Source organism: Balaenoptera ricei, chromosome 7 (genome assembly GCF_028023285.1).
Source record: "Balaenoptera ricei isolate mBalRic1 chromosome 7, mBalRic1.hap2, whole genome shotgun sequence".
In the NCBI taxonomy this organism is placed as follows: domain Eukaryota; kingdom Metazoa; phylum Chordata; class Mammalia; order Artiodactyla; family Balaenopteridae; genus Balaenoptera; species Balaenoptera ricei.
The window spans coordinates 78544451-78563837 of record NC_082645.1 but is presented as its reverse complement, the minus strand read 5'-3'; the positions used below and the strand labels follow the sequence as shown (position 1 = coordinate 78563837).

Below are 19387 nucleotides of genomic sequence, written 5' to 3'. Positions count from 1 at the left end.
AAATTACTCAAATCCTAGCTCTGAAAAAATGGGCCCACAGGGGACTTCCCTGGTGGCGCAGTGGTTGAGAGTCCACCTGCCAATGCAGGGGACATGGGTTCGAGCCCTGATCCGGGAAGATTCCACATGCCGCGGAGCAACTAAGCCCGTGTGCCACGACTACTGAGCCTGTGCTCTAGAGCCCGCGAGCCGCAACTACTGAGCCCGCGTGCCACAACTACTGAAGCCCGTGCGCCTAGAGCCCGTGCTCCGCAACAAGAGAAGCCATGACAATGAGAAGCCCACGCACTACAACGAAGAGTAGCCCCCGCTCGCCGCAAGTAGAGAAAGCCCGCGTGCAGCGACGAAGACCCAACACAGCCATAAAATAAATTAATTAATTAATTTTAAAAAAAAAATGGGCCCACATCAAGGAAAACACATAATCAAGCCAGACACGTGGAAATTGGTAAGTAGCCTTAGCCAGCCACATGGATCTTCCCCTCCTAGCCTCCTAGGCTCAGTAGGTCTATGCTGTACTATTCCCTGGGAAGGACTGGTGTTTTCCTTTTAGTAGTTCACAGGTAGCAAGGTCAAGTTTGAATCTACTTGACTTTTTCTCTTTGTAAGCAGCAAGTCTCCTGTAACCAAGGCACCTGATATTGGCTCTGGTTACCTATTCCATATTGTTGTGCTGTCCAGGGTTATTTTCATAGCCATAATGAATCTCTTTGATAACTTCAGGGCTCCAGGTAATATAGACAATCTTGGGACGTCTTTTTCTAAATAAGAGGAGATGCTTGCATTCTCCTAGATACAGAGAGTTTCAGTATACCTCTCACCCATCATTAATATCTTATACTACCATAAAACATTTGTCAAAGCTAAACCAAAACAAAACAGAACAAAATCCTTGATACATTATTATGAACTAGTCTCCTAGTTAATAATAATTTGGATTATTAAATATTAATAAATATTTGGATTTCATCAGCTTTTCTAATAATATCCTCTTTCTGTTCCAGGATCTAAGCGTGACATACTTCATTTACTCATTATATCTCCCTAGTCTCCTCTAGTCTATGACAGTTTCCCAGGAGTTCCTGGGACAACTTTCCAGTATTTTCCAGGTTCCTCTACTGGAAAGTTACTATTTCTCCCTTCCTATAGTCTCTTTTTAGAATTAAGTCACTAAGTCTAGCCCACCTTCAAGGCAGAGAAGGTTCCACCTCCTGAAGAGGAGAATATCAATATATATAAAATAGAATTCTTTTGTAAGGAAGGTTTGTATCTTCTCCTCCAAACTCTTTATATGTGTCCCATTTCAGTACACACACACACACACACACACACACACACTCTTCCAGTGTTACTCTCTGAGTCCTTCTCCTAACAGTCTCCCCGCATTCACTCTGTGCTGGCTACACTGGTTTCTATGCTATTTATCAGCCCATCAGGCATGCCCCGGCCTTAGGTAAACTTACTGTTTATTCTGCCTGAAATGCTTTTTGCCCACTTATCCACATGGCTCATTTCTTCACCCCTTCAGGTCTTTACTCAAATGTTATTCTCTTAGTGAGGACTTTCTTGGCAACTCTATTTAAAATTACAATCTCCCCGCCTAATCACTGCCCATCACCTTCCTACTCAACACTACTTATTCCATCTCCCTGACTTAATCTTTTCTATAGCTCACGGTCAAACATGCTATGCATTTTGTTTATTTATCTTTTTATTGTCTAGGCTACCCCTTGAGAATGCCTAAAAGCAAAATGGTTATCTCCTGTGGTGATCACTGTTTCCTCAATCCTTGGAACTATCTGTCCTTTTGTAGAAACTCAAAAATACATGTTGAATGAAATTATTTTTTTCAATATCTTTTTTTCAGGATCATTTTTTTCAGGATCTTAGTCATTTCAAGCTTCTGGGCCTCCTCACTTTGCCCTGGGGGCTGTATCTTTGTTCTTGGGCATATGCAGAGTCATTGCAGCAGGGGGAGAGCACCTGGTCCACGGTTATTAAAGATGATAGTAATAAGGCAAGCAGAAGTAAATGACATGAAATCTGTATATTCACCAAGATTTCCAATTGAATGGTCCATGAACTCTGCATCCTCCTCTTTCCCACTGTGGTGTCCCTTCAGGTCCTCTCACCCTCCAGCCCAAACCTTCTCAGAGATCAGGAATGCTCTGCTGTCTGAGACCTGTGAAGCTGCCTGCAGCCTATTTGTCTACGCCCGCCTCACTACTGATTCACCATGCCAGCACCAAGCAAGCCAGTGGATTCATGGAGAAGCTAACAGTCTCCTCAGGCTATATTCTTTAAAATGAATCACATGGGGCTTCCCTGGTGGCTCAGTGGTTAAGAATCTGCCTGCCAATGCAGGAGACACGGGTTCGAGCCCTGGTCTGGGAAGATCCCACATGCCACGGAGCAACTAAGCCTGTGCGCCACAACTACTGAGCCTGCGGGCCTAGAGCCCGTGCTCCGCAACAAGAGAAGTCACCGCAATGAGAAGCCCGCGCACCGCAGCGAAGAGTAGCTCCCACTCGCCACAACTAGAGAAAGCCCGCTCATGGCAACGAAGACCCAATGCAGCCGAAAGTAAAACAAATAAATAAATTTTTTAAAAATAAAATAAAATGAATCACAGATCTTTTCCATAGCTTCCTCCAAACTTTATGTGGAGTTGCAATCACCCTCTCTATCTTGGTGGATGGGAGTGTTAAGGACATAATTAACCCTTGAAAATTCTTGTCTTCATCTTCAGTGCAGAAAAGATTTTTAAATTTCTTTTGTGTGTGTGTTGGAGGAGTGGATAGAGGTGGTGGCACAATTCTCTCACACTTACAGTTAATGGATAAACTTTACATACGAATATTTGTTAAGAACTTCAGCTCTTGATATTCAAAGTAAAGCTTGTACAATTCCCCCCAAAAATCTTTTCTCTCTCAGAAAGCTCTTGCAAATCAAAAGCACCCAGGCTTCCAAGACTTGGAAGTCTACTATGGATATTTCAATGTATTTAGAAGTGCAAATAACATTTTCTTCTTTCCTGATTCTTCCGTGTCTGACCATCCCTGGAACAAATGAATGTCTCCTGAGGCCACAGAGGGTGTTAGTTCAGTGAGGGAGTCGATGGTTGGGAGGTGGAACAAACCAAGAGAAACAAAACCCACCCTGATAGTTCCCAAATTTACTCTGCCATGCAGAATATTCTGCTCCAATTTTTATGAAAACTCAGAAGTGCAGGCCACCTAACTTGTTTCTGAACAAGACAGCCAGACGGGGTCTCTTGTACCAAGCAAGTGTCAGGAAATGGTGCAAACCTGGCCCCAGTTGACTTGCCTAAGGCCATGATGGCCAATAAATAGCTTCACTGGTTTAGCTCAGGAAGAGACATAGCAAGGAAAATGTTATCATGCAGTAACTAAGTGGTCTGGAGTAGTGGTCTCCAAAGAGAGGGAGTACAGTCCAGGAATTCTAGAAAAATTAGTAGAACTATTATTTCTATTTTATCTAAAGAAAAATAATAAAGTAGTTTAGCTTTGTTATTATCTCATACACCAGTTGACCCTGGCACCTTGCCTAGTTCTGTATGTTAAGTGGTTGTGTGCACATTAAATTCCTAAACGGTCTTGAGACAAGAATGGGAGTTTCATGAAGTCGAGAGTGGCACCTGCTTTTGTTCGTCTGCCTTCAGTATATTATGATATATTATAGCTAACCTGTGCCTGGTAGAGCAGCCATACTCATCTGAAATTAAATTCACCGATGTGGCTTTTCAATAAGGAAATCAGCCCCTGAAGTAATCCAGCACCACATACAAGTTGTTATAGAAAGCAAGTCAAACTCTCAACAAATGGATAGACTAATATTTTACTGGACTAGCACTGTCACCACTTTCAACTGTAGTATATTATCTTGTTTTAGCTACACTAATCTTCAAATGTTGGGCAAGTGACTTAAAGGAGTTGCTACAATATAAACACTAATATACTACTAATAAGATAAACAGAAGTAAATTTTATAAATTTATTTATTTATTTTTGGCTGTGTTGGGTCTTCGTTTCTGCACGCGGGCTTCCTCTAGTTGTGGCGAGCGGGGGCCACTCTTCATCGCGGTGCACGGGTCTTTCACTGTCGTGGCCTCTCTTGTTGCGGAGCACAGGCTCCAGATGCGCAGGCTCAGTAGTTGTGGCTCACGGGCCCAGTTGCTCCGTGACATGTGGAATCTTCCCAGACCAGGGCTCGAACCCGTGTCCCCTGCATTGGCAGGCAGATTCTCAACCACTGCGCCACCAGGGAAGCCCCAGAAGTAAATTTTAAAATGGCAGCAATGACCCACAAGAGAACTCTTAGCCACATACAGACAAAAGCAAGGACAGTTTAATCCAGAGGCTCCCAAACATTCTCCATTCACAGTGTCTTGATGTCTCAGTAGTATTTTCTTGGTAGCCCTAGATTAAAAAAAAGAAAGTTTAAAAATTCAATAGTTTCATTTATTAAGTAGTTAGGTCCAAAGAATTTAAGTATTTCTTTCCTAACAACTTAGTAGTCATTTGAAAAAAAAGTAATACACATAAATTGAAAAAAGAATTTATCTCATTCTTTAACAGTGACAATTACTAGTAGGATAAATGCACCTGTTGGGGTCTGCACAGCCTCTCAAACCTTGGAATCAGATTAGACACACCACTCTCTTTTCCTGTTCCACACTGATTTTCAGAGGCACTGCTTTTTATTCCAGCAACCGCCAAAAACCTAGGACTGCAAATATATGCCATCACTGAAAATATTATAGCATTACATAATGTTGAAAATGGAATCTACCTTGTGCTGGTAGTTCACATCCTATCCAACAGATGTTGATTTTTGCTGTGTTTCACTCAAAAGTTTAAAATATCCTGCTGCATCTCTGTGTAAGACCCTTGGAAAAAATACCTGAGTCCAAGACTGGGGCAGAAGATCCACAAGATAAGTCTAGTATATTTTCTCATATTCATAGGGGGAAGGAAAAAAACTCTTAAAAACTACTAGAGTTATATCAGAAGGATTCTGGAGCCAACTTAAAGAGGTTCTCATTGGCCAGAGATGGGATAATTTAAGCATGTTAAGAATAATATCTTTAATAGATTGAAATGTATCAGTTTGTTTAAATCCTTGTCTTAATAATAATGATTTAAAAATCCAGTTGGTCATCTTGTAGATATATATCATTATTTTGAAAGCTGGTAAATAAATAGAAATAATCTAGCATTTCTCCTCCCTCTCTTTTTTTTTTTTTTTTTTTTTGCTTTATCTATTACAATATTTTTAGTCTACTTTTTATTGTAGTTTACATACAATATTGTATTAGTTTCAGTTGTACAACATCGTGATTCAACGTTTATATACATTACTAATTGATCACCATGATAAGTCTAGTAACGCTCTGTCTCCATACAAAGTTATTACAATATTATTGACAATATTCCTTATGCTGTACATTATATCTTTTCGACATTTATTTTATAACTGGAGCTATATATTTTGTAGCTCTCAGACTTCTTCACCTTTTTCACCCAACCCCCCCACCTCCCTTTCTTCTGGCAACTTCCAGTTTGTTCTCTGTATCTATGGGTCTGTCTCTGTTTTATTTGGTTGGTTGTTTGTTTTTTAGATTCCACATATAAGTGAAATCATACTGTATTTGTCTTCTTCTGTCTGACTTATTTCACTTTGCATAATACCCACTAGGTCCATCCATTTTGTCACAAATGGCAAGATTTCATAATTTTTATGGCTGAATAATATTCCATTGTGTAAATAAAATATACCACATCTTCTGTATTCATTCATCTATCAGTGGACACTAAGGTTGCTTCTATATCTTGACTATGGTGAATAATGCTGCCATGAACATTGGGGTACATATATCTTTTTGAATTATTGTTTTTTTTCCAGAAGTGGAATTGCTGGATCATATGGTAGTTCTATTTTCAATTTTTTGAGGAATCTTCATACTTTTTTCATAGTGGCTGTACCATTTACATTCCTACCAACCAATAGGAGGGCTTCCTTTTCTCCACATCTTCACCAACACTTGTTATTTGTTGTCTTTTTGATAACAGCCATTCTGAGAGGTCCAAAGTGATATCTAATTGTGGTTTTGATTTGCATTTCCCTGTTGATTAGTGATTTGAGCAATTTTTCATGTGTCTTTTTTCCATCTGTATGTCTTCCTTGGAAAAAGTTTATTCAGGTTTTCTGCTTATTTTTTAACCAAATTGTTTGTTTTTTTGATATTGATTTGTGAGAGTTCTTTATATATTTTGGATATTGACCCTTTATCAGACATACAATTTGCAAATATCTTCTTCCTTTCAGTAGGTTGCCTTTTTGTTGTATTGATGATTTCCTTCACTGTGTAAAAGCTTTTTAGTTTGGTGGGGTTTTTTTTTCTTTTTTTGCATTTGTTTACTATTGCTTTTGTTGCCCTTACCTTACAGATTGAAAAAAAATATTGCTGCAACGTCAAAGAGTGTACTGCATGCTTTTGTCTAGTCATTTTATGGTTTCAAGTTTTATATTTATGTCTTTATTTTAACTTTATTTTTGTATATGGTGTGAGAAAGGGGTCCAGTTTCATTCTTTTGCATGTAGCTACCCAGTTTTCCCAACACCATTTATAGAAGAGACTGTCTTTTCCCCCACTGTATATTCTTGCCTCCTTTGATTAATTGACCAGTTAAGCATGGGTTAATTTCTGGGCTCTCCATTCTGTTCCATTGATCTATGTGTCTGTTTCTGTGTCAGTGCCATACTTTTTGATTACTATAGCTTTGTAATATAACTTAAAATCAGGGAGTGTGATATCTCCAACTTTGTTTCTCTTTCTCAAGATTGTTCTGGCTACTTGGGGTCTTTTTGGGTTCCACACAAACTTTAGGATTATTTGTTCTAGTTCTGTGAAAAATGCCATTGGTATTTTGTTAGAAATTCCATTGAATCTGTAGATTGTTTTGGATAATACATTTTAACAATATTAATTTCCAACCTATGAGCACAGTATATCTTTCCATTTGTTTGTGTCATCTTCAATTTCTTTCATCAATGCCTTATAGATTTAGAGTACAGGCCTTTTACTTCCTTGGTTAAATTTATTCCTAGGTGTTTTATTCTTTTTGATACAATTGTAAATGGTATTGTTTTCTTAATTTCTCTCTCTGATTGCTTTTTTTTTTTTTTTCATTTCTGATTTTCTTTACTTGAGCCCTCTTTTTTCTTCATGAGTCTGGCTAAAGGCTTACCAATTCTGTTTATCTTTTTAAAGAACCACCTGTTAGTTTCAGCTGTTGGTCTTTTCTTTTTTTTTCTTTCTTTCTTTTTTTTTTTGTCTCTATATCATTTATTTCCACTCTGATCTTTATTATTTCCTTCTAGTAACTTGGGCTTTTTTTATTCTTCTTTTTCTAGTTCCTTTAGGTGTAAGGTTAGATTGTTTGAGATTTTTCTTATTTTCTCTCTTTCTTATATAAACTGAATCATTGGGTAACCAAATAGTAGATGAAGGGTGTTTCTCTTTATACAAGTATTGTAGCTAGCTAGTAAATAAAGAAGGGATGAAATAATTATAGAATATTACCATTTTGCAACATCTAATAAATTATAAAATCTTGAAATCAATTATAAATGGTTGGGACCATCACAGGAGAGAGAGAGAGAGTGAGAGTGAGAGAGACATCCAGACACTTGATAAATTTGACAACACACAAATTTTAAACTTTAAAACACCATAAAAGATGTCAAAATACAAACAAGCTGGAAAAATATATAATATACATATTAGAAAATAAGTTAATTTCTTTAACATTTAGAGAACTCTTAAAAATCAGTTTGAAAAAATTAAATATGCCAATAAAAATAGATGAAAACATGAAACATCAGTTCCCAGAAAAATAAATACAAGGACATTTATTTCAGCTTTGTTTATAATAGTCAAGTCTTGGAAATACATGTTCATCAGTGATAGAAAAAATAAAAAGATGGAGAGGAATATATAAATAAAAATAAAATTAAAAGACATGTCAACCAATCACTATGTGTGGACATTATTCAAATGATGACTCAAATGAAAATATTTTTTAAAAAGGAATGACATTTATGAAACAATTGGAAATTTGAACATTGACTGAATATTTGATAATAAGGAATTAGTGTTACTTTTTTTCATCTGATAATGTTTATGTTTTAAAAAGCCCTTTTCTTTTAGAGAGTCATACTGAAATATTTATGGATGAAATGACATGATATCTGAAATTTCCTTCAAAATAAATAAGGGAGAGAGAGGTGTAGATGAGCCATGAATGGCTATAAGTTGATAGTCAGTGGAGTTGGGTACTGAGTACATGTATGTTCAAGAAATATTTTGTCTATTTTATTGTATATTCAAATTCTCATAATAAAATGAAGTTTTAATTTTGTAAGAAGAAAAAAAAAAAAGAGCCAAAGAGGAGACAGTATAGCTTGATTTTTAGGAGCACAGGTTTCAGAGTCCAATGCCTAAATTCAAATTTTAGCTCCATGGGGCAATTATCTGAGCAGTTGCTTTCTCAGTTTTCTGATGTGTAAATTTGAAGTGATAATAATACCCACCTCACTGGATTGTCCTGAAAGTGACCTTGACATAACACCCTAAATTTGGCAGACAGAATGCCATTGACTTTGAGTTCAGAAAATCATGACATGGATGTAATTCTTCCTATTATGTACACTATTAGTTCTAAATTGTTCCCACACCATCCTTATCAGTGTAAATAATCAGAATCCCAGAATAAGAGTGATATTTTGAAAATTCTACACAGAGACTCTAGTATGCTTGCCACAGGGGTCATGATTCTGCAGACCATTACTCAGGCAGTTTCTTGGGGATGCTCACATGGCAAGAAGCCAACAGCCAGCACCAACTTGCCAATCATGTGAGTGAGCCACCTTGGAAGTGCATCTTCCAGCCCCAGTTAGGGCTTCACATGGCTGCTGCCCCAGTTAACAACTGACTCAACCTCATTAGTAACCCTGAGCCAGAACCACCGAGCCTAGACACTCATGAATTCCTGACTGGCAAAAACAATAAATACTATGAGTGATAATAAAATAAATTAGTGGCCATTTAAAGCCACTAAGGTTTGGAGTAATTTGTTACACAGTAATGGATAACTAATAGACATATAAAGATATGTGAACATTAAGATTCACTGGTAAATATAAATTCAGCTGTAAAATGCTACTCCAGTTTGCATAATTCTCAGAAAAAGAAAATGTTCTGGAGTGCACTACAGAGAAGTTCCTTTACAAGATCAGCAGTGGTCATGATTAATATATGGACCAATTAACACAGCAGATTAAGTGTTAGCTCAAAAAAAAAAAAAAAAAAAAAGAGTTTGCCTTCTTGGGCTATATCATCCACTTGTTTGAAAACAAAGTGTGTTTTTGAAAAATAAACATTTGATTAAAAACCATCTAATGTAAAGCATAAGAGGTAATATGGATTGTCAGCAACAAACTGTTCCTGATGGCATGTGTACTTTGGGTTTGTGGTCAATTTATTTTTTTCCTCAATTGATCTTAGTATTCTTGTTGGAACCATCTGGCAATACTATTTCCAAATATGCATTGGAAGTTCCAGTATGGAACTTTGCATGGAGCTATGCAAATAAGGTCAGGGATAGTTAGAGCTATAAACTATAATTGACAAAGACTTCAGTTGAACAGAAGGTCTTCTATTTGTCAAGTGTTGTGCTAGATGCCTGAAACAGAAAACTCAGTCAAGTGTGAATTTTTAAAAACTCAGAGTCTGAAAACTCTTTTAAGTAATAAAGGCATTGATACAAGGGATTAATCAATTCAAAAGGGATGGGAGGAGAACCAAAATGAAAATCAGGGGCCACAAAGAACTAAGATGACTGAAGAAGACAAGGGGCCAGCCAAGAGTTATGTGACTTCCCTGCTGAAGAGAGATTGGAAGTTCAGTTAACACCATCACGATGCCTGTTAGTTTTAGGTTTTTCTCTAATATAATTATGATATTAAATTTTTTTTCTTCTTTTTTTGGCTGTGTTGGGTCTTCATTGCTGCATACAGGCTTTCTCTAGTTGCAGTGAGCAGGGGCTACTCTTCATTGCGGTGCGCGGGCTTCTCATTGCAGTGGCTTCTCTTGTTGCAGAGCACGGGCTCTAGGTGCGCAGGCTTCAGTAGTTGTGGTGCATGGGCTTAGTTGCTCCGCGGCATGTGAGATCTTCCTGGACCAGGGCTCGAACCCATGTCCCCTGCATTGGCAGGCAGATTCTTATCCACTGTACCACCAGGGAAGCCCGATACTAATTATTGAGTAAACTCAACTCTCAATTAACTCTCATTCCATGGGGTGGGTCCTATTAGTCTCAGTATTTCCAATAATGATATAAATTATAATTGTAAAACATTTATACAGAAATATGTATGTCACACTATAGTTAATCTTTTAAAACTTAAAAAAAAATTTTTTTTAATTAATTCATTTATCTTTGGCTGAGTTGGGTCTTTGTTGCTGTGCGCGGGCTTTCTCTAGTTGTGGCGAGAGGGGGCTACTCTTTGTTGAGGTGCGCGGGCTTCTTGTTGTGGTGGCTTCTCTAGTTGTGGAGCACAGGCTCTAGGCTCACGGGCTTCAGTAGCTGTGGCTCGTGGGCTCTAGAGCGCAGGCTCAGTAGTTGTGGCTCACAGGCTTAGTTGCTCCGTGGCATGTGGGATCTTCCCGGACCAGGGCTCGAACCCGTGTCCCTTGCATTGGCAGGCGGATTCTTAACCACTGCGCCACCAGGGAAGTCCCTAAACCTTTTGAACTAAAAAAAAAAATTTTAAGAACTAATTTGGTAAAGGTACATACCCTAAACCTACTAATTTGCCTTCTAAGGAGCTACCTTAAAGAAAAATCTTGCACATTTGCACAAGAAAACATGTAGAAAATATACTTTCCTGTATTGTTTATAATAGGTAATATTGGAAAGTTTAATGGGGTATTAAAATATAATTTCTTTCATTGCTTTTCATTTTAGGGTTTGCCTAGTTGTTCTTGATTGTTTATTTTTCAAATCATCTTTAGATTCAATTTGTCTAGCTCTAGGGGAAAAGTTCAGTGGTATCTTTATTGGTTTTGCCTTAAACTTATATACTAACTTGAGAGAGTTGACATTTCTGAGGTTAAGCCATTCCATCCAAGAGCAAAGAATATCTTTCCATTTGTTTAAGTTATCTGGGTTTTTTTCCTTTCATACAGTTTGCAGAGCCATCCCTCTCTTACTCTTAGATCATTGGTGTGGGTGGTGTTGAGCCTAATCTGACTGAGGGGAAAGAGTGGGCACACGGCCCAGGTTCTATCCATCAGAGTAAATGTTGGGTTCAGGAATGGATATATGACCTGACCTGGACCAATGAGCATCAGCTGGAGAACTGTTTCTGCCTCTATAAGGAAAGAGAGACAGTCTGCTGGGGTTGCTGAGGTGATAGAACGTAAAGCTTCAGTTGTTTGGAAAGAGTCTAAGAACAAAGCCAACACCAAGAAAAAGACAAATCAAGGGATGGAATGAGTCAGGCTCCTGACAACAATCCTTGTACACCAGGATCCAGCCTTGCCTGATCGTGTACCTTGGAGTCAGTACATTTAGTTTTTTTAAGACAGTTCAAGTTTAATTTTTATTCCATGCAACTGAAAGAGACAACATGACTAATATAATACTTTAAAAAATTATTTTGGAAATCCATGTAGCGCATGATTCCATTGTTATCAGATCATTTCTGTCTTCTACCTTGGTCACCCTCACCTAACTTTATCTGGATCAAGGTCTTGAGGCAGAGGAAGGACATAGTGAGAGCAGTCCACACACATCATTTTCTCTGCAAACTTTTTTGTCTCTATAGCTAGACAAGAAGGTCTTTGCTTAGAGACATGCAATTAAACTTATATTAAAGATTTCAGCTCCGGAAGAAACGGTCTGGCCCTCTGCAGCCACAGGACACTGTATCACACGTATAAGACTCCTCATAACAATGAGTCTGACACATCCCTTTTTTCTGAACGTAAAAATCAGCCCTCCGGCTCTCATTTTACAAAGCAAAGACATGCTTTGTAACTGACTAAACACATAAAGGACAGAAGGTATGAACCTGGAGCTACTGTTTCTAAGTAGTTGAAATACATGCAACCAAAAGCTACAGGAGATCTTTAATATACCTGTCCCTGGTTCACATATTCCGCTGCTTCTGACTTGCACCACAAAACACAAAGAGCCCAGCAACACAAGAAACCCAGCAAATGTGCAGACGGCATGTCCCAGTAGGGGCCTCAGCCTCTCACAGCATGGGGCTCTGCCTCTCAGCGATGTGAAAAGCCCATCACAGAACCGAGGTTTCCAGCTGATGCTGCAGCCTTCTTACATTGCGGATAAGCAACTTCTCTACCGCTACTTTTCTCCCACGAATTTCACAGATGGTTCCCGTGAATTTGGCACAACCTTGTCACCTGAAATTTCCTAAGAAATGACATCTCTACCCCTGGAGAGATGAAGTAAATGTGTAAATGTATTTGAGGATTTTGCCTTAAATATCATGCTACATATTCTAGTTACATTGTATCTTGGCCATCGTAATGTGTTTCTTTTTATACATTCTAGATTATATAACATACACTCTCTAAAAAATGTATCAGAATCTCTAAAACTGTTACTTACTTCCATCCATTCCTCTTCTCTTAAATTATTAAGGATTTATTATGTACTCAATTTCTTGAATTCTGCACCAGAACTAATTATTTATTCCATTCCTCCTCTTTTGTTTTCCTCCCCTTTCATTTCCCTCCCCTTTTTATTCCCTTGTCCAGTCCTTCCTTCTTACTGTGCAAGTTCCTTCACTAGGCCCTGGATTACTGTTCCGTGTGTGTGTGTGTGTGTGTGTGTGTGTGTGTGTGTGTATGATAGAGTTTAATGAATCTATTATAGGTACATAATCTGTTAGAAGTGTATCAATTTACCCTAAGGTTTGCTTACTGGGGGATTTAGGAATGGTGAAGCAGGCAAATCAAGAGTCTATCTGCAGGACTTCCCTGGTGGCGCAGTGGTTGGGAATCCGCCTGCCAATGCAGGGGACACGGGTTTGAGCCCTGGTCCGGGAAGATCCCACATGCCGCGGAGCAGCTAAGCCCGCGAGCCACAACTACTGAGCCCACGTGCCACAACTACTGAAGCCCACATGCCTAGAGCCCGTGCTCCACAACAAGAGAAGCCACCGCAATGAGAAACCCGCACACTGCAACGGAGAGTAGCCCCTGCTCACCGCAACTAGAGAAAGCCCACGCGCATCAACGAAGACCCGATACAGCCAAAAATAAATAAATAAATAAAATTTAAATAAATAAGTAAATAACAAATCTTTAAAAAAAAAAAGAGTCTATCTGCAGCGGGGAAAAAAAAAAAGGAATTTCCTCAGAAAAACTCATTCTAAGGGGAGAGTCAAGATGCACAATTTAGTGGTAGGAGTGAGGGTGGTGAGTCCCAGAAAAAAGGGCTACAATAAAAGAGTGAGAAAGCAGGTGATGTCACCATCACAGTTGAGTAGGAGACCCCAGCTTCCACCCGCAACAAAAATCAACAATTAGGCAGCTATCCACGAACAAAATTAGCTCTGGGAGAGCTTAGAAGTCCACTTAAGAAACTTCAGCAACACAGTGGAACAAAATTCCTTCTGAGAATAACCACACACGCACACAAAAGGAAGAAAAAATAGCTTCATTTTCCCTACATCATCCTATCCTCCAGGCTGACATTGCACAGTACCAAGAGGGAACTCTCTGGCTCAAAAGAGTGCCCCTCACCAGGAAAGCGGGAACAAGGTAAGTGACCAACTTCCCCAGACTTTCAGGATGCTTCATGAAAGACCCTCTTCAGTCTCGCCCTATCTAGAGACTAACAAAGCTGAGACATCTAGAGATGGCTAGAAACAAGGAAGAAGAGCAGAGGCTAACAGGATCAGACATGCAGTGGGAACCATGAAGTGGGGGGAGCCATTCAGAGCAGATTCCTAGTGACTGGTTTTGCAGAGGACCCCAGCAGCTTTCACTGCTGAAGAAACCAAGGCAACACAGCTGCCTCAGGCCCCCTACAGATCTCACCACTGAGGTTTCCCCCCGAAGATTTTTCCATTTGCAGACACCAGCTCTCTCCTTGCTTTCTCTCCAACCCTTCCCTCCCCTTTCCCCAACAAAGCTGGGATCCATACTGGTAGCCAGCGCTGGCCTCTGCTACTGTGTGAGTGTGAGATACCAGCCTAGACGCCAGCAGCTGGCCCCCAGAACTATATGTGCTTTGAGGACTACCCCCTCCAGCTGTGCACCTGCAAGACCTTGGCCCAATTCCTGTCACCAGTCTCCAGTGCCATGCACATGCCCATAGGGAGACCCTGAAGCCACAGGAGTACACACAGACAGCCACGATTCCCAAAGCTGATTGGGGGCCCAGACCTGACACAGTCTCCTGTCACTGGCCTGTGCTGCTGGCTCACCTGTAGCTAACCCCTCCGGCTGCACACCTGTTTGCCCCTGGCCCAACTCCCATCACTGGCCTTCACTACCGTGCGCATACCTGTGGGGATACCTACAGCCAGATGAGTGCATACGAGGCAGCCAGGGCCTCCACAGCTACTAGCATGCCCACAGTTGGCCCCAGCACTTACTGCTGGCCCTGGCCATAACCACTATGTATATGTCTGCATCCAGCCCCTGCCACTATACAGGCACCTGAAGTCAGCCTCCATGGTCAAGTGTATGCACACCACCAGTGCTGACCACCACTGATGCCCTGTTCTGGTAACTGGAGGCCCTGCTAAAGACCCCAACAGGCCTTACAGCCACTGCAGAACTCCTTCAGTGCTTGCCAAGGACCACACAGTTGTCAATGCCATGGACCTCAGCAGCCTAAGCCAACAAGACATTATACCTCCCCCAGAACCAGAATCACCACAAGCCCCCACATTTTGTGACTTATATCACTAGACCCCAGTTTGCAGCATGCTACAACATGCACCCACCCTGAGGTGAAGTACTTTCCATACCAAAGTTAGTCTATAACATCTGAAAGAGGTGACTGCTTCTTCAAATGTGCAGATACCTATGCAAGCCTACAGGGATCATGACGAATTAGGGAAACATGACACCACCACAGGAACACAGTTAACTTACAGTAACTGACCCCCCAGAAATGGAGATATATTAATTTCCTGATAAAAGATTCAAAATAATTGCTGTAAAGATGTTCAGAGAGCTATAAATGAACAGAGATAAACAATTTAACAATTATCCATTTGAAATTATCCAGTCAGAGGAGGAAAGAGGAAAAAGACTGAAAAGGAACGAAGAGAGTCTATGGGATCTATGGAACACATAAAGAGAAACAATCTGTGCATTACTGGCATGCCAGTGGGAGAAGAGAGAGAGAAAGGGACAGAAAGATATTTAAAGAAATAATGGCTGAGAACTTTGCAAAACTGGGGAGAGATTTGGACATACAAGTTCATGAAGCTCATAAATTTAAACCCAAAATGATTTCCTCCAAGAAACATTATAATAAAACTGTCTAAAATAAAAGACAAAGAGAGAACCTTGAAAGCAGCAAGAGAAAAGAAGCTTGTTACTTACCAGAGAACCCCTATAAGTTTATGAGCAAATTTCTCAGCAGAAACCTTACAGGTCAGAAGAGAGTGAAATGATATATTCAAAGTGCTAAAAGAAAAAAAAATTCCAACCAAAAACACTTTTCCCAGCAAACATTGTCCTTCAGAATGAGAGATAAAGACTCCCAAACAAAAGCTAAGGGAGTTCATCACACTAGACCTACCTTAAAAGAAATGTTGAAAGGAGTTCTGTAAGTTGTAATGAAAGGATGCTAATTAGTAACATGAAAACATATGAACATATAAAACACGCTGGTAATGGTAAGTACATAGCAAATTCAGAATACTTCAATACTGTAATATGGTGGTATGTTAATCACTTAACTCTAGTATGAAGGTAAAAGGACAGAAATATTAAAAATAGCTTTAGCTACAATAATTTCTCAGTGGGTACACAATAGAAGAACATGTAAATTGTGACATCAAAAACATAACATAAAAGGTGAGGAGGGAGTAAAAGGGTAGAATTTTTTAATACAATTGAAGTTGCAATCAGCTTTAAATAGATTGTTATACCTGTAAGATGTTTCATGTAAACCTCAGGGTAACTGCAAAACAAAAACCTATAGTCGATATGAACATGATAAAGAAAAGGGAATCAAAGTATACCACCATGGAAAATTATCAATTCACATTGGAAGACAGCAGGAGAGGAAGAAAGGAACAAAATAATTAAAAACCAGTCAGAAAAAAATTAACAAGGTGTCATTAGCAAGTCCTTACCTATCGATAATTACTTTAAATGTAAACTAAATTAAATTCTTTAATCAGAAGGCGTAGAGTGGCTGAATGGATTAAAAAACAAACAAAACAAACAAACAAACAAAAAAACACCAAACTATCTGCTGCCCACAAGAGACTCATTTCAGCACTTCAGCTTTGAGGACACACATAGGCTCAAAGTGAAGGGATGGAAAAAGATTTTCCATGCAAATAGAAAGCAAAAGAGAGCAAGTATAGCAAAAGCTATACTCATATCAGATAAAATAGACTTTAAGTCAAAAACTGTAACAACAGAAAAGAAGGTCATTATATAATGAGAAATGGGTTAATTTACCAAAATTTATGATAATAAATTATATAAATATATGCAACCAATATCAGATTACCTAAATATATTAAGCAAATATGTAAAATATCTGAAGGGAATAATGGAAAACAATACAATAAAAGTAGTGGCCTCCAATACCTCACTTTCAACAATGGATACATCATCCAGACAGAAAATCAATAAGAAACATTGGACTTGAACTATACTTTAAACCAAATGAACCTAACAGACATATACAGAACATTCCATCCAACAGCAGCAGAATACACATTCTTCTCAAGCACACACTGAACATTCTCCAGGACAGATCACAAAACAAACCTTAGCAAACTTAAAAAGATTAACATCATATGAATACATTTTCTGACCACAATGTTATGAAAGTAAAAATCAATAATAAAAGAAACACTGAAAAATTTCACAAATATGTGGAAATTAAACAACACACTCTTAAACAACGAATGGGTCAAAGAAGAAATCAAAGGGGAAATGAAAAATATCTTGAAACAAATGAAAATGGAAACATAATATATCAAAACTTATAGGACACAGCAAAAGCAGGTTTAGGTAGGAAGATTATAGCAATAAATGCCTACATTAAACAAAAAAAGAAAGATCTCAAATAAACAACCTAACTTTACACCTTAAGGAACTAGAAAAAGAAGAACAAAGTAAGTGCAAAATTAGCAAAAGAAAGGAGATAACAAATATCAGAGCAGAAATAAATGAAATAGAAAATAGAAAACAAATAGAAAAAATCAACAAAACTAAAAGTAGATTTTTTGAAAAGATAAACAAAATTAACAAAACTTTAGCTAGAGTAACCAAGAAAAAAAGGAGACTCAAAAAAATAATATTATAAATGAAAGAGGAGACCTTAAAACTGATAGCACAGAAATACAAAGTATTGTGAGACTACTATGAATAAGTTAAGTAAACACCAAAAAATTGGACAAGCTAGAAGAAATGGATCAATTCCTAGAAACATCCAACCTACCAAGACCGAATCATGAAGAAACAGGAACTCTGAGCAGACCAATAATGAGCAAGGAGATTGAATCAGTAATCAAAAACCTCCCAAGAAAGGAAAGCCCAGGACCAAATGGCTTTATGAATGAATTCTACCAAACATTTAAAGAAGAATTAATACCAATCTTTATCAAACTCTTCCCAAAAAATGAAGAGGAGGGAATGCTTGCAAACTCATTTTATAGGCCAGCATTACCCTAATACTAAAGCCAGATAAGAAAATGAAAGGAAAAGAAAAGTACAGGCCAATATCCCTGATAAATATAGAAGCCAAAATTATCAACAAAATATTAGCAAACCTAATTCAATAACCCATTAAAATTATCATACACCAGGTCAAGTGGGATTCATTCCTGGGATGTAAGAATGGTTCACCATATGTAAACCAATAAATGTGGTATATCACATTTATAAAATGAAAGATAAAAATCATGAACATTTCAATAGATACAAAAAAAGTATTCAACAAAATTCAATACCCTTTCCTAATAAAAAAAACTCAACAAAGTATGTATAAAAGTAACATACCTCAACATAATAGAGGCCACATATGACAAGCACAACTAACATCATACTCAATGGTGAATGGTTGAAAGCTTCCCTTCTAAGATCAGGAACATGACAAGAGTGTACACTACCACCACTCCTATTCAACATAGTACTGGAAGTCATAGCCAGAGCAATTAAGCAAGAAAAAGAAATAAAAGGCATCCAAATCAGAAAGGAAAAAAGTAAAATTGTGTGCTTGCTGATGACATAATACTGTATATAGAAAATACTAAAGATACCACCAAAAAGCTGTTAGAACTAATAAATGAATTCAGTAAAGTTTCAAGATACAAAATCAACATACAACAATCAGTTTTATTTTTATACACTAACAATAAACTACCTGAAAAATAAATAAATAAATCAATTTCATTCACAACAGCATCAAAAACAATAAAATACTTAGGAATAAATTTAACTAAGGAAGTAAAAGATCTACACACCAAAAACTATAAGAAAGAAATTGAAGAAGACACAAATAAATGGAAAGATATCCATGTCCATGGATTAGAAGAGTTAACATTGTTAAAATGTCCACACTACCCAAAGAAATCTACAGATTCACTGCAATCTTATCAGAATTTCAAAGGCATTTTTTACAGAAATAGAAAAAAAATCCTAAAATTTGTATGATATCACAAAAGACCCTGAATAGTCAAAGCAATATTGAGAAAGAAGAACAAACTTAGAGGCATTACATTTCCTGATTTCAAACTATATTACAAAGCTATAGTAATCAAAACCATATGGTACTGGCATAAAAACAGATACATCAACCAATCTAACAGAATTGAGAGCCTGGAGATAAACTCATGTACATACAGTCAACTAATATTTGAAAAGGTAGTCACGAGTACTCAATAGGGAAAGGACAGTGTCTTCAACAAATGGTATTGGGAAAACTAGATATTCACATTCAAAAGAATGAAGTTGGACCCCTACCTTACTCCTTTCACAAAACTTAACTTCAAATAGATTAAGGACTTAAGCACAAGACCTGAAACCTGAAACATAAAACCCTTAGAAGAAAATAGAGGGAAAAAA

General features: G+C 38.1%; 1 long non-coding RNA gene across 1 annotated transcript in view; it reads right to left on the bottom strand.

The window, feature by feature from the left end:
• Nucleotides 1–4296: 4296 nt before the first annotated feature.
• Nucleotides 4297–19387, bottom strand: part of LOC132368600 (uncharacterized) — a 38887-nt gene continuing 23796 nt past the window's right edge. The window contains exon 3 of the long non-coding RNA XR_009504135.1: nucleotides 4297–4439. This is a non-coding gene — a long non-coding RNA (uncharacterized LOC132368600). The remainder of the gene's footprint in view (nucleotides 4440–19387) is intronic.